The following is a 14,923-nucleotide window of genomic DNA, read 5'->3' as shown; positions in this document are numbered from 1 at the left end:
TTTGTCTCTATGTCTCTCTCTGTCTGTCTGGCGAGCGCACGCGCCCTACAGTGAAAATCTCTCAAAAAAAAAAAAAAAAAGTCAAAGGGAAATGTTAAGGAAAATAAAAAACTGCAAAGAAAAGTCAATGTGAAAATATAAAGCAAACAGTTCTTAGACCAGGGTATAGTAGATTTCAAAAGAAAGACAGTGGCACATATTTACTGTGGAATATTACTCAGCCATAAGAAACAAGGAGACCCTATCATTTGATTCAAAGTGGATGAATATAGAAGACTTAAATGAGTCAGACTTTGAAAGATACACACTGTATATCCCCACTCAATATGTATTGAATGTCTGACTCTGTGCAGAAATTGAAAGATCAGAAGATACGATAGTACAGAGGGTAAGTGTAGATACTAGAGATTGCAAGGGAGAGGATGGGGTGGTAGAGAGTGGGTTGAGGGGCAAAGGGAAGAAACATTTAACAAAGAATGCAAAGATTTCTTTTGAAAAAAAAATTCTGTGATTTTGGCATCATAAAAATTAAAAGAGAAGAATGTAATAGACTCCAGGCAACAGACACAATAAGTATTAGTGTTATAGAATGAAATATAAGAACCTTCTACAGGAAATTGGAAATTAAGTAGGAAAATCTATACCAAAAGGGAAACAAACAAATGAACAAAAAAGCATGCTACAAATATGAACAAAATTAAAATCTGGCATGATTTTGAGTATTCAGTGGGGTGTAAAAATAAGACACTATGTCTGAACATTCTCTTTTGAGTAGTCCCACAGTTTTGGCATAGAGGAAAAAATATGTGTATGCAAATATGTACACTACTTTGTTTTATAGCAAACCATTTTTAAATAATCATAGTAATTACAAAGGAGTTCACTGGTGTTCAATTTCTACAAGCTACCTATAGATAGAATAGGAAAGATTTAAATTTTGGGATGTAAATTTTATCCATTTGCAAAGCATAAAGGCAAGCTGAAAATTTTAGGAAGTAGAAGCAAGAATGAGAATTAAAAAGGTAAAGAAGAGACACAAGAGAGACAATTTATCAGAGAACAGGGTTTTAAGCATATTATTTATTTATTTTTAACATGAGAAAAAAAAGGAGCATCCTAACAAGATCTTCACACCATCTCGGTATGTGCCTGTGATCCACTCTCGGTATCAACTAGCTTGGATTACAGGCACATGTGCATGTTCCTGGCTTGCTAACAAAGGTCCCAGGACAGGAACTCAACACCTTTCCCCATGTATGTGTATTTGCATTACCACTGTACTTGTGCCTGGTCCCATAGTTACTTAAAACAAACAAACAAAAAAAGCATATCACTTTATTTACAATGGAAGAAGTAAAGATAGTGCTATGGCTATATTATGAGAAGGATAGGAAGGTTAAAAAGCTTAAATAACCTGTCTTTGACCAACAGAGCAGAAAGGTGATAAATAACATCTAACAGTTAATAAATCAAGACATGTATGGGAATGTTAGCAAGAAATGGAAGTTAACTTTAAAAAGGAGCACAAACACAAATGTTTAAACAGTTTTCTTTTGAAAGTAAAATCTGAGGTAGGACAGGGCAGTTGTAAGCTCTTCTGAACAATTTGACTGACTTATTTTAACCATGAACAATTCAGACAGAATTCTACAGCAAAAGACACATGTGCCTAGCAGAGTAACAAACTTGAAAGAACAGGAGTCAGAAAGGCTGTTGGAAAAACCCACCGAGTGCCTTCTGAAAAATCCTACAAGATTAGCACCTAAATTTATAGAAAATTTCTGAAAACCATGAAATCTGCTAAAATGATCAGGACCATCCATTATGAGCTCAGATCCTGGCAGCAAATATGTATTCTTGTTTTATATCTAATGTACAAAGATATCTTTTATAATATAATTATTATACATTATAGTTACATATAAAATAACTATATATACATATGAAGTTAACAGGTATGTATGCAATATACAAATATGCATACATACATTTAATATATATTTTGTAATTTAGTATATAATTATATAAAATAATCATTCCCACATTATAGGAGCTATTGTTTCTGTAAGGATATTTCTAACTAACTCTTACATTCTTTATAGAGGAGATTATTGCTAAAATGGAAAGTGTTTGCAACATTAAAATAAGATAAGCATGGGGCCGCCAGCAGGTGATGTGGTGGTTAAGGTGCTGGACTCCCACATCGATGACCATGGTTCAAATCCCAGACCTAGTGACTTGCTTTCTCACTTTCTTTCTTTGTCTCTCTCTGGTGAGCACATGTGACCTATAGAACACTTAAAATAATAATAGTCAATAAATTAAATAAATACTTTTTTTAAAAAAAGATAAGCATGGAATACAGTCCCTGGCACATAGTACAAACTAATAAACTGTTAGTTACTTCCTTCTTGTCTTTGCTCAGTATTGGTCCATGAGACAGCCCTTCATTGTCAAATAACCTAATTTAAGAAAAACAAAATACAATGCACCAACTGCAGATTACTATGCCATTCTCCTCTGTGTCAACAGGACCTCAAAAAGGGGGACCAGCAGTTAGTGTAATGGCTATGTCGCTGGACTCCCCCGTCGTCGACCCCAGTTCGAGTCCTGGATCCAGTGGTTTAAACTCACGCCGGGTGCGTGTGCATGCATGCCCAAGATCCCGCGAGGAGAATGGAAGAGAAGCAACTGCAGTGTGGCCATCCCCCCTGGGGGGTGATTTCTCACTTTCTATCTTTCTATCTCTCTCTGTCTTTCTGGTGAGCGCACGCGCCCTGTAGGAAAAAACCTCTCCAAAAAAAAAAACAAAAGAAAAACAAGACCTCGAAAAGGGTTATTTGGGTTTATGCTTCATGATATCATGTCTGTGAAATTTTATAATTTGCTTAAGTGAATTATTTTTACAAATTATTTTCATAATCTTAAGTAGAGATGAGCACTATAAAAATCCAAGAAATCAAAATGTTAACCTAAGGACTGATATTGTTTCTGGTCTATCAATGCACCACTCTAGAGCAAGCATTTACATCAGTACTAAAACAATACAAGTGAATTTCTTTAAAGAATATGTAATTGTATCTATATCATGTTTTTGATCAATTGCTAACCACTTAAAACTTGAAGAACAATGGATTTTAAAGTTTGATTGATGTTAAAAAGAAAAAAATGAAAAAACCAGGAGGAAAATATCTGTGATTTAAGTGATAACTCAAATAAGAAAAGTCATGATGGATTTTTGCACAGAAAAACATGAAAAAATGTGTTGTGACTTTTCTGAAGACCAAATATATCTGCTTATATGAAAACACAGTCTAACAGCAATGGTGCAGGCATTAGGGCACCAATGGGCAATACTGGAGCCATATTGGAAGACTCCAAGTTCAGATCATAGGTTGGCCTGAACCTGCCAGATGCATGTGCCCATGGTCCTAGCTGGCTGGAAATCTGGGGAAGGATCACCTCGAGCCAAGACTCTATCAAGCATACCTCCTTCTCTCTCTTTTTTTCTCTCTCTCAAAAAAGAAATAAACACACTTTTAAAAAAATGATTCTATAAATAAATGGAAAAGGTAAGTTCAAAATTGTGCAGAACTTGGCCCCATTTTCACAAAACAAAAACAAGCAAATGCATACATAACCATGTGTTTAAAATTGTGCATTTATAACATGTGCACTGTCAACTAACTGAAAACTTTAAATGATTGTAATGACTACTTCAGCATAGTAGAATTTCACCCTTATACCGCAGACTAGGACATCAAATGATGATGTATTCAGACTCCTGAGAGAATGTAAAGTAACCCTCCGCCCACCAACTAGGGTGGATCCTAGCTGCCTGCTCCCTGAGAAAGAGGAAGGTACTGATTCTTTGGATGCCACTCAAGATGTATCCCTTCTGGCCTTCTCCTCTCTCCTATCATTTCATCCTTTCCCTGTTCTGTTTATGGTCAATCCTCCTCACTGCAAGCTTAGGTCATCTCTATTTCATAACTAACCAAAGCTCCTATGTTCTTGACATCTTCACAAAGCACTGCTTCCAGCTTCTTGCCTTAACTGAAACTAGGTTTCCTCCCCATAGACCCCACACCCTCACAGTAACCTGAGGTCCCCCATTTTTCTCAAGCCACACAGAGCATGAGGAGAGTTTCTCTTAACCTCCTCAAGATTTAGCTTATCTGTCACTTCATGCAGAAAGCCTTGAGTGATCCCAACACCAGATGTAGATGACTCACCATTTTTCTCTGTGCTGCTAACACACCACATTCACGTCATCAGAGAAGCTTTTATAATTGCTTCATAATTATTTCTCTCCAAACTGCTAGATTCCTAAAGATAGGAACTTTCTTTGTTTTACTCATTGTTATGCCATTGTCAACCAGCACACAATATTGTTTCAAAAAATATTTAGCAATGAAAAACACAAATAACCACTTATTAGTGTTCCATTAAACACTGATAAGAGTCCAAAACTACCCTCAAGCCATTAAATAAATGCCAAGTTTTCTTAGTTAATATGATAATTTCTAACTTCATTTCCTTGTTCTCAATGTCTGATGTATTTATTCCGAGAGGGAAAAATAGACAGTGAGAAGTACCCCCAAAAGAGTCCTTATGTTCTGGATTCACCCCACATTTTAGCCAACCCAGATTATGGGTAAAGGTGTGTCCTCTTAGCATGTCTAGGGAGATCCTGGGACATGAACTCAGATCTTCCCCATGTGGGTCCAGTTGCCCTACCACTGGCCACTACATACCCCTTAATCTTCTATTTTAAACCTACATGCTGCCTAAAGTATGTGATATATTTACTTAATGAAGGATTTGGGGACATTTATTCCATCCATTTCAAAATAATCATATGACTAATTTCACACATAAGTTATTTTGTATTACAAAAGTGATAAATTTACATTTTTATGATATATCCCTAATATAAAAATTTAAGTACAGAGAAAAGCAGATGTTTGCTATTCTATCCTAAAAAGAACAGGCTGCCTCATGAACAGTAAATACCTTGCCCTGAAAATTATTATAATGAAAGGATGTAGCATTAGGCCAAATTATAAAGTAGATACTAGTTATGTCTCTCACAAATGCTAATAAAATGTTTTTGCATATACTCTTGTAGTCATCTTTTGATGTGTTAACAAAATCCTATAAAGCTTAACCAGTTTAAAACCATGATGTATTAGGGCCAGCAGATGGTTTAGTGGTTAAGGCACTGGACTTCCACGTGGCTGGACCCCAATTCGAGTTCTGAATCCAGCAGCTTGAAATTCATGCTTAGTGCATAGGCATGTGCATGCGTGTCAAAATCCCAGGAAGAAAATGGAAGAAAAGGATTGTGGCATGGCCATCCCATGGGGAATAATGTCCTACTCTACCTCTCACTGTCTCTCTCTGGTGAGCAAAAACTTAAAAAACAAAAAAGTATTTTTATCACTCATGGTTCTATGGATTGATTGGACCGAAGTGAGTGGTTCTCATGTGACACATGCCATGCAGTTACAGTCAGAGTGTTTGGTGCTGGAGTCATCTGAGGACTTGACTATCTCAGTATCCAAGATGGTTTCTTCAGTCACGCTTCTGGTATCTCAGCTAGCATGACAAACAGCTAGCCAAATCTCTTTTTCCATGTGGCCTCTCCATGTGGTAGGTGTCCTCACCACATAGTAGTCCAATTCACAAAAATAGGAACATATGGTATAACATACCTCATCTGGGAACCAGCAGTTAGCGTAATGGCTATGTCGCTGGATTCCCATGTAGTCGGCCGCGGTTCGCGTCCCAGACCCAGTGGCTTAAAACTCACGCCGGGCGCGTGTGCGTGCGTGCCCAAGATCCCGAGAGGAGAACGGAGGAGAAGGGATTGCGGTGTGACCATCCCCCCTGGGGGGTGATTTCTCGCTTTCTCTCTCTATGTCTCTCTCAGTCTGTCTGGCGAGCGCACGCGCCCTATAGTGAAAACCTCTCAAAAAAAAAAAAAAAATAGGAACATATGGTACAACATACCTCATCTCTCAAAATTATGGATCTTACCATATCATTATATTTGGTTGTGATAGCACAAGCCCAAACATTTCTATGACCTATTACTAAAGTCATGAAGCATCAACTCAATTTCATTTCACCAGTCATGTAAGATCAGCCCAGATCCATTGTAGGAAGGCCCACATAAGGGTGTGACTACTGGGAGGCATGCTTCATTGTGGAGTCTTATCTCTGGAGGCAACCTACTAAACATATTTTACACGTAATGTTTTCTAATTACTACATTGATAGAGAGTGGCTAAATTATAAACTAAACATACATATAGTTCTTAAAAGAGATATAAATGAAATGGAAAAGCATGGTGAGATAGGCCTTTGTGTAGAGTAAACATCAAGATTGTAGATATCTGAGGAATAATGATACTTTGATAAGAACAGACCAGCTACTTCTACTTTGCCAGACCCAAAGCTTCCAATCAATCTGCCAGAATTTTGACTTTACTGTGAAATATCCCAGAGAACTGATAATGAGATTATAGCAGATATCAAATACTATATGATAGAAAAAAATGGAAAACTGCAGGTGTTTACTGTTATAGTATAAATAAATATTAAAAAATAATTATGATGCAGTTAGGTCTCAGAGACAAAGTAGGAAGCACCACATACTCCTATTTTTGTTCATTTACCCTGTCATCTCTTTAGTTCACTACCAACTTAATCCACCTAATCTATCAGGAACCATATTTATGCAAAAGTTTGCTGCTTTAAGCAACTTTCTTTAAAGATAATCTTTTAAAAATATAAAATGTGAACAACAATAAATAAAATTTGAATAGTATATATGATGTTATCAACAATTACAAGAAACTTATTACATTTCATAGAACATTTCATTTTGCTTTTTAGTTTTTTGCCATAGGGTGTGTACACTCGCTGGAGATAGACAGAGAGAAGGAAAGTGAGAAATCACCCCCTAGGGGGGATGGCTATGCCACATTTCACAATCCCTTCTCTCCATTCTACTTTTAGGATCTTGGGTACGTGTGCCCAGTGTGATTTCCAGGACTCCAAGTCCAGGACTTGAACTGCAGTCAGTCATGTGAGAGTCCAGCACCTTAATAATCACGCCATCTGCTGACCCCTTCACAGAATATTTTAAATTAGGAGAAAATACATAAACTTTACCTAGTACAATGCCAAATATATGGTGAAGTGCTTGAAAATTTGAATTAGTATGTATACATAGGCATATTTAAACAAACATAGACATCTATGCACATAGGCAAAACACTGATCTTTCTAGAAAGTAAAACTATTACTGAATTCTTTTTTATCCACAGTTTCAGCAATATTTTAATAAAATAACACTCCAACAAATGTTGAAATTATACCTAATCTATGGATACTATTCAGAATGAATGAAAAATATATATTTTAAGACATATACTAACTTCTATGGAGTAGTATACTATTTTCTCTAAAAGATGTAAGTTCAGACAATGCAACAAGAAAAGTAATGTCATTAACCTGTTCACTTACACTTCAATATAACTATTTATAATCTTTTACTAACATACTATTTAATATCATTATCCAATATAACTGATAATGTAGATTTTTAAATTCTTATTTTATACATGTATGGATTCAGTACTATAAATACAATACTATAGATTTTGGAAATATTAATACTAACATTTTAAATTAACTTTCTAATCCAATTTCAATGAGGAAATTTATGGTATTTTAAATTTTCTTTTCTGTTTTAGACAAGGTCTCACTTGATCTTCATAATCCCCCTGCCTCAGTCTCCCAGCTGGGACTATAGGTGCATGTCACCATGCCTGGCTATTTCAGATGAGGGTGATGTTGCCTAGCCAGCTTTGTGCTTGCAATCCTCCTGCCTCAGCCTCCTAAGACAAAGGCATTGCAGGCATACATCTTTGAGTTGGACCAAGGACCAAACGTGGGCTTATCATATGTTCTTGGCCTGCTAAGCACAGCATCTTAGCACCAGGTGCCACCATGGCTGAAGGGCTGAGCCTCGATTTGTATTTTTTTAAATCTCTTTTATTATCTATCATTATTTACCTGATCTCCTTGGGTCTATTATCATTATATTCTCCTACCCTGTACTTTATATCATACTGGTCCCATTTTTTCCCTTCACTTCACTGTGACACAACATCAGTCTTAGACCTCAGACCTTAGCCCATTAGACTTTCTTCAAAACAACAAGTTAGTCTTGGTTATAAAGAACCAGTGATAAGTATAGAGCCCAGATTAAAAAAAAAAAAATGTGGCACAAGATGTCACTCTAAGTAACTTAGAGAAGTTAATACGGGAAGTATGCTAGGATTTATTAAAAGACTACAGATGATAAAACTTGGATTCATAAAAGGTAAGTAAGTGAGGTACTTAGAGAAATAATGCCTTGGTCTCTTCTAAACTCCAGTTGTTTTCCTCTATAATGTAGTGATACTCTTTATGATAAGAAAGAGAATTTTAGAGGTTAATAGTGTATTAATTAAAATCCAATGTATCAATTTCTTTTTTTTTCTTTCTTTTTTTACAAGAGGGTGTCTGTCAGGCTTTCCAGAAAGACTGAAAAAGAAAAATAGAAAGAAGGAGAAAACACCCCCCAACAGTGTATGATCACATCACAACCCCTTCTCCTGCATTTCTTCGTCCTATAAACAGTTTTGGCATGCATGCATACATACCCAGCATTATTTTCTTTTCTTTCTTTCTTTTTTTTTTTTTTCTGAGACGTTCTTGCTATAGGGCGCATGCACTCGCAAGAAAGACAGAGAGAGACAGAGAGACAGAAAGTGAGAAATCACCCCCCAGGGGGAATGGCCACACTGAAACCACTTCTCTTCTATTCTCCTCTTGGGATCTTGGGCAAGCACACACACGCGCCCTGCATGACTTTAAGCCACTGAGTCCAGGACTTGAACTGCGGTTGACGACATGGGAGTCCAGAAATAGCCATTACACCAACTACTGGTCCCCTCAAGCATGATTTTCAAGCTGCCAGGGCTGAGATTCAAACCATAGCCAGCCTTGTGCGATCTGGTTACCCTAACCACTAAGTCAAGAGGACCAGCTCCAGTTACAATTCTTTTTGTATTTAAATTACCTCATAATTAACCCAAATACAAATTATAATCATTAATATATTGCTAAATAAGTAACATTTTGTTAGCTGCCAATTAGTATATATGTACTAATACTCCAAAGTTAGTATCTTAGAATCAAGAAAACCTTTTTTTCCCTGAGTACCAAATCTATTTGATCTTGCACGTGAAATCCTCCAAACCAGGTTTCTTCCATTTTTCTTGGTATCTCCCATTCTTACCCCTTAACTTTCACAATACATATATGTAATCAATTTATGATAAGTAAACACAGAATAAAGTAAGTTCATACATGTTACGAGCTTTTTCTTCTAATACAACAATTCCACTATAGGATTCAGAATAAGTAGAGAAAAATTGGAAAACAGGACCCTACGGAAGAGGAAAGAAAATGACATGTATGATAATCCACTATTATTTTTTATAAGTTTGAACCAGCTTCAAGCACTTTATTATCTAATGCTTTCAACACTGTGAAATAGCTTGGTGAGGTCCTTTAATGTAAGGGCTTGATTTTTTTTGGAGGGGGAGAGGTTTTTGCTATAGGGCGCGTGTGCTCGCCAGACAGACAGAGAGACAGAGAGACAGAAAGCAAGAAATCACCCCCCCAGGGGGGATGTCCACACTGCAATCCCGTCTCCTCCATTCTCCTCTCGGGATCTTGGACACACATGCACACGCGCCCAGCGTGAGTTTTAAACAACCGAGTCTGGGACTGGAACCGCGGTTGACTACATGGGAGTCCAGCAACATAGCCATTACACTAAGTGCTCGTCCTGAGTTTGTTTTTTGTTGTAGTTATTGTTGTTTTGGGGGATTTGGGGTTTTTTTTTGTTTTTTTTTTATCTTTGCTCACATCATTTAGCCTGGTACATCTATTCTTCTTAAGGAATATTTTTTAATTTTATTTATTATTATTATATTTCTTATTTATATTTATTTATTTACATTCATTCACTGCATTCATTACATTCCATTCACTACAGCATAGTTGCTATTATCAGTTAAAAGAAGCCAAACCTAAGGCAACTCTCTTTTTAAGTGCCTATAATTTTATCTTACCTTATGCCTCTTCTTATTATTTTGACCTAAAACTCAAAAAAGTTTTCCTTTCTTTCTTTCATGAGTGAGAGGAAATGAAACAGAGACAGGAAATCCAAATGGGGTCTTCATACCATGATCCACCTCAAGCTTCAGCCAGCTTTGGATCATGAGGATGTATATACCTGGTATATTCAGGGAGGTCTCTGGATACATACCCAAACCTTCCCACATGGATCAGCCTCACAAAGTATTGTATTGCTGCTATAATACCATCTAGCCTCCTAAAATAGAAATCTTAGTTACAAAAATTAAACACTGGATTTTTCATGTTGGCAATAAATCAAGACTACATACTTTGAAGGATTCTTCCACTAAAACCAAACAAACAAAACTAAATGAAACTTATGTACATTTTATTGTACTGTACTGTACATTTTATTGCATTCAACAAAAGTGAAAAGGGTAAAAATAAAATAGCTGAATATGAACCATAATAAGTAAACACATGCAAAAAATGAGTTGTATGATGGCAAATATAATCTACAGAATAAGCTTCAGGCCAGTCATACGATAGGTAAAATCTTAGACATACTTGGCATATATACACACAAATACAAGTGAGAAAGAGCTATCAATAATTATCAGTAATATTTTTTAAAGAATCAAAAGTAGCCCCTAGAAGTAAAAAAATATAGGCCCAGATGCATTGGCACACGTACTGCCAATGTACTCTGGAGGCTGAAACTTGATGAAAACCCTAGGTTTGATTCCTAATCTAACCTAAAGGCCAGGCACAGAGGCATAGGCCTGGAAACTCAGTCACAGAAAGAAAAACTATAGGAATAAATAGAATGCATTTGGGTGGAAAACATAGAATCTCTCTAGTGCAACCCCCAAGAAATTTCAAGAATTTATTTCACACAAACAAAGAGCTCTGACTTTGATTAATTTCAACTACAAATGTGATGATAATAATAAAAAACCAGAAGCCCAAAACCCATACATATGTAAATCCTAAATAAATCATAGATCAAGAAATAAATCATAGATCAAGAAATAAATCATAATGCAGTTCTTAAAAGACTTAAGACTGAAAAAAATTATAATGCTGCATATAAACATATGTGACATATAGTTTAAAAAAATGTTTGGAAGAAAATTTGTAATATTAGATACTTACTTAAGGGTCAAAAATTAATGAACTACATATCCAACTTAAGCAGTCTGAAAAAGGAATAAAAATTAAATCCAAAGGTGTAGGTAAATGATCATAACAACTAAAGCACAAAATAATGAAATAACAAAACTAAATACAAGAGAAAATCATAAAACTCAAAAGTTGGATCTTCAAAAGTTTCAATGAAAAGCATATAATCTGTAGGAAGACTAATGAGAGAGAGAGGAGAGAGAACTACTGGCAGGCTGAGGGAAGAGATAAAAATAAAACGAATATAATTGTGAATCCATTTGAGATTTGAAGTAACTAAAAATATGAGTACTTTTAAGTTGGTAAATTTAAAATTCAGACAAAATGCTCATGTTCATGGAAACATACTACTTTATAATTTATGACAATTGATTCAGGAAGAAATAACCTCTACAGTCTTAAATATTAAAAAGAAATCTGGGGACCAACCAGCAGATGGCATAGCGGTTACCTCACTAGACTCCCACATGCCTGACAGCAGTTAAGTCCCAGACCTAGTGGCTTGAAAATCATGCTGGGCACATAAGCATGCATGCCCAAGATCCTGCAAGGAAAATGAAGAAGGAATTGCCGCACAGCCATTCCCCTGGGGGGTGGGGGGATAATGTCTCACTTTCCTTCTCACTGTATCTTTCTCCCCCACCACCCCAATCCATGAGCACACATACCCTAAAGAAAAAAAAAACAAACTCTAACTCCATAGCATAAACTCTTCCCTTAAAATAAATAATAGTTCCAATTACTTTTATAAAACATTTCTGTTATACATTTAAGGAACCAGTCTTCCAAAGTATAAAAATCATTCCAAAGAATAAGAAGGACTATTTTCTAACTCATTCAATAGTGTCAAATTATAAAAAGACAATGACTAAAAAGGAAAATCAAAGACCAATTTATTCATTAAGTAGAAATATCCTAGGAAAAAACAATAAATTAGTTCCAGTGATATATAAGTCAAACAATACATGAATAATAAGTTAGTTTTATTTCAGGAATGGAAGAGAATATTTACATTATAAAATCCATAATGTCATTTAGCACATTAAAATATTGATGGACAAAATCTTCTCAGAAGCAGAAAAGTCAATACTCACTCATGATACCACTTAAACATGACAAAAATATTTATCATTAATTCATGATAAAATTAATTCATGATAAAACACAAAGTTAGAAAATGTGGAAGGAAACTTTTTTTTTCAAACTGATAAAGAATATCTATCAAAGACAACAAATATTAATCCTATGTTAAACAACTGAAGGAGTCTCTTTAAAATCAAAAATAGGATAAGAATCCCTATTCAAATCACTTTTATCTAACTGTTTCCTGGAGGTCCTCCATAGTGAACGAAGCTAAGAAATACAAATAAAATTTTCCAGGATTGAACAACAAAATTACAACTATCATCATTCACAGGTATCATTATTTATAACAGAAATTGAAATAAATAAAATATATAAACTACAAAAATAGGGAGTTTAGCAGATGATCTGTATTTCAGATCATCTTATTGCAATCCAATGCATATTAAATAGCAATAACAAATATGACTTTTTTTCACTTCTGCATGCACTCAAATACAAATTTTTATGGTACGTTTACTACTATTAGCCAGACATTTTGGCACTGGAAATAGTGAATTAAAAAGAAAAATATCTCTGCACTCATGGAGTTTATATTCAAGTGAGTAGAGATAAACAAGTTAACAAGTATAATATAAAATATAAGTGAAAGAGATCTAAGACCTATAAGAAGAAAAACTGAAGAAGAAATTAGGCCTGGGAAATGTCACAGAATGAGAGGCAGCATTAAAATTTAGATTCACTGGCTCCGGAAACACTATGAAAAGAGGACATTTGAGTAAAGCCTTAAAATAAGTGAAGGGAATCATTCAGATATCTGAGGGAAGAAAACTCAGGTAGAGGAAACCTCAAGTCCAAAATCCTCAAGCCAGGGGCATGTTCAGAGTGCTCCGTAAAACAGGTTGGAGGTTAGTGTGACTACAACTGAGTAAAAGATGGGAGATTAGCAGAAGATAAGGTTAGAGAGGCAAAAAGTGACTCAGAGGTTGAGTTTATCTGAAATTTTGAGTAAAGTAGAAAGCCAATGGAAAGTTTTCAATAAAGAAATGTTACAAACTTATGTCTTAAGAAAATCATTACAGTTACTGTGTTCAAGGGGAAAACAAAACAAAAACAGACTAGTTAGGAAGCTTTAGCAATATTCCAAGCTAGAGATGATGGCAAAGAAAACAAAACAAAAACAAAAAACAACCCAGGGGTAGAAGGGCTGGTATAAGAAAGAAGAAAGTATAGATCTTTTCCAAAGACGGAACCAAAATAATTTTTTTCACATCAAATATAAGGTGTGTGAGAGAGAAATCATTTAAGGATGACTTCACAGTGTTTTGGGCTAAGTAGCTGGAAGGATGAAGTTTCCATTAAGTATGATGGAGAAAACCATGAGAGACATACTTGTAGTGGCAAATCAACATCTAACTGTAGCTATCAAGCAGGCAGTAGGATAAATAAAACTAGAGTTCAGAGACAAAATCTCAGGGGAAGATATAAATTAAAGTCATTAAAATATAGGTAGAAGTTAAAGTGATGAGCACGGATGAGCTCACCAAGGGAATGACAACAGTAAAGAGAAAAAAGTCCAAGAACTGAGCCATAAAACATTTCAATATGCAGAAGTTAGGCATATGAAGGGAAAATAATAAAGAAAATGAAAAATTACAGCAGTTATTGGCAATAATTAGGACTAGGAAATACCCATGGAAGTTAGTGGCTGAGAGGGGATGGAGAACAGGATCACTGGAGGAGAGGATGTCAAGGACCTGAAAAAGCGCAAAGTATGAGAGAGATAAATAGTCACATCAGTGTGACTATTTAAATCATGAAGAGATATAGCATGCATTATTTCTAAGAAAGTGCAATGTCATAGTGATTAATCTTTAAATTGACAAAAAAATGACCTCAGGAGACATATCTATAATAAAAGATACAATGAGTGGGATAATCTGATGTTGAGCTTTAAGGAAGTGTGTGTTTATGAAGAAGGGATTGAAAGCAGCAATAACAAGCAATGTTATGACAGAGTGACGAGTGGAGAGGGCAGTTACCCTTAAGAGTGCTGGAAGACCTGGCTCATGCTGGCTTTGCAGAGCTGAATGCGAACATCAATTTCCTGGTCCTGGCTCGGTGACATGAGAAAGTAGCTTGGGTGACTGTGATGTAGTTTTTATAGCACAGAAACTAGAAAACATTACAAAGCCAGGCTCGCTTTTCTTTTTCCCTTTTACCAGAGTGCTCTGTTAAACATTTACTAGAACCTCACTGACCGTAGAAGAAACTATCACTAAAGGTAAGCTAGATTTATGTTAGTACAAAAGGTGAAGTGAACATTTATAGAACAAGATGAAGATATAGAAGATTTGCTGTTTATTGACCTTCCAGAGACTGCAGAGAAAGGGTTTTGGGAGCCAGGATGAGAAAGAAGAGATTAGGTTAAAAAAAAAAAAAAAAAAAAAAA

The 14,923-nt window shown here is 35.6% G+C and overlaps 1 protein-coding gene across 2 annotated transcripts in view; it reads right to left on the bottom strand.

Annotated features, from left to right (window-relative positions):
• Positions 1-14,923, bottom strand: part of SPAG16 (sperm associated antigen 16) — a 1,195,723-nt gene that overhangs the window by 1,070,979 nt on the left and 109,821 nt on the right. The window lies entirely within an intron of this gene.

This window comes from Tupaia chinensis, unplaced genomic scaffold (genome assembly GCF_000334495.1).
Source record: "Tupaia chinensis unplaced genomic scaffold, TupChi_1.0 Scaffold000018_1, whole genome shotgun sequence".
NCBI lineage: Eukaryota > Metazoa > Chordata > Mammalia > Scandentia > Tupaiidae > Tupaia > Tupaia belangeri.
The sequence above is the reverse complement of the archived record's forward strand: the minus strand, read 5'-3'. Positions and strand labels throughout refer to the sequence as shown.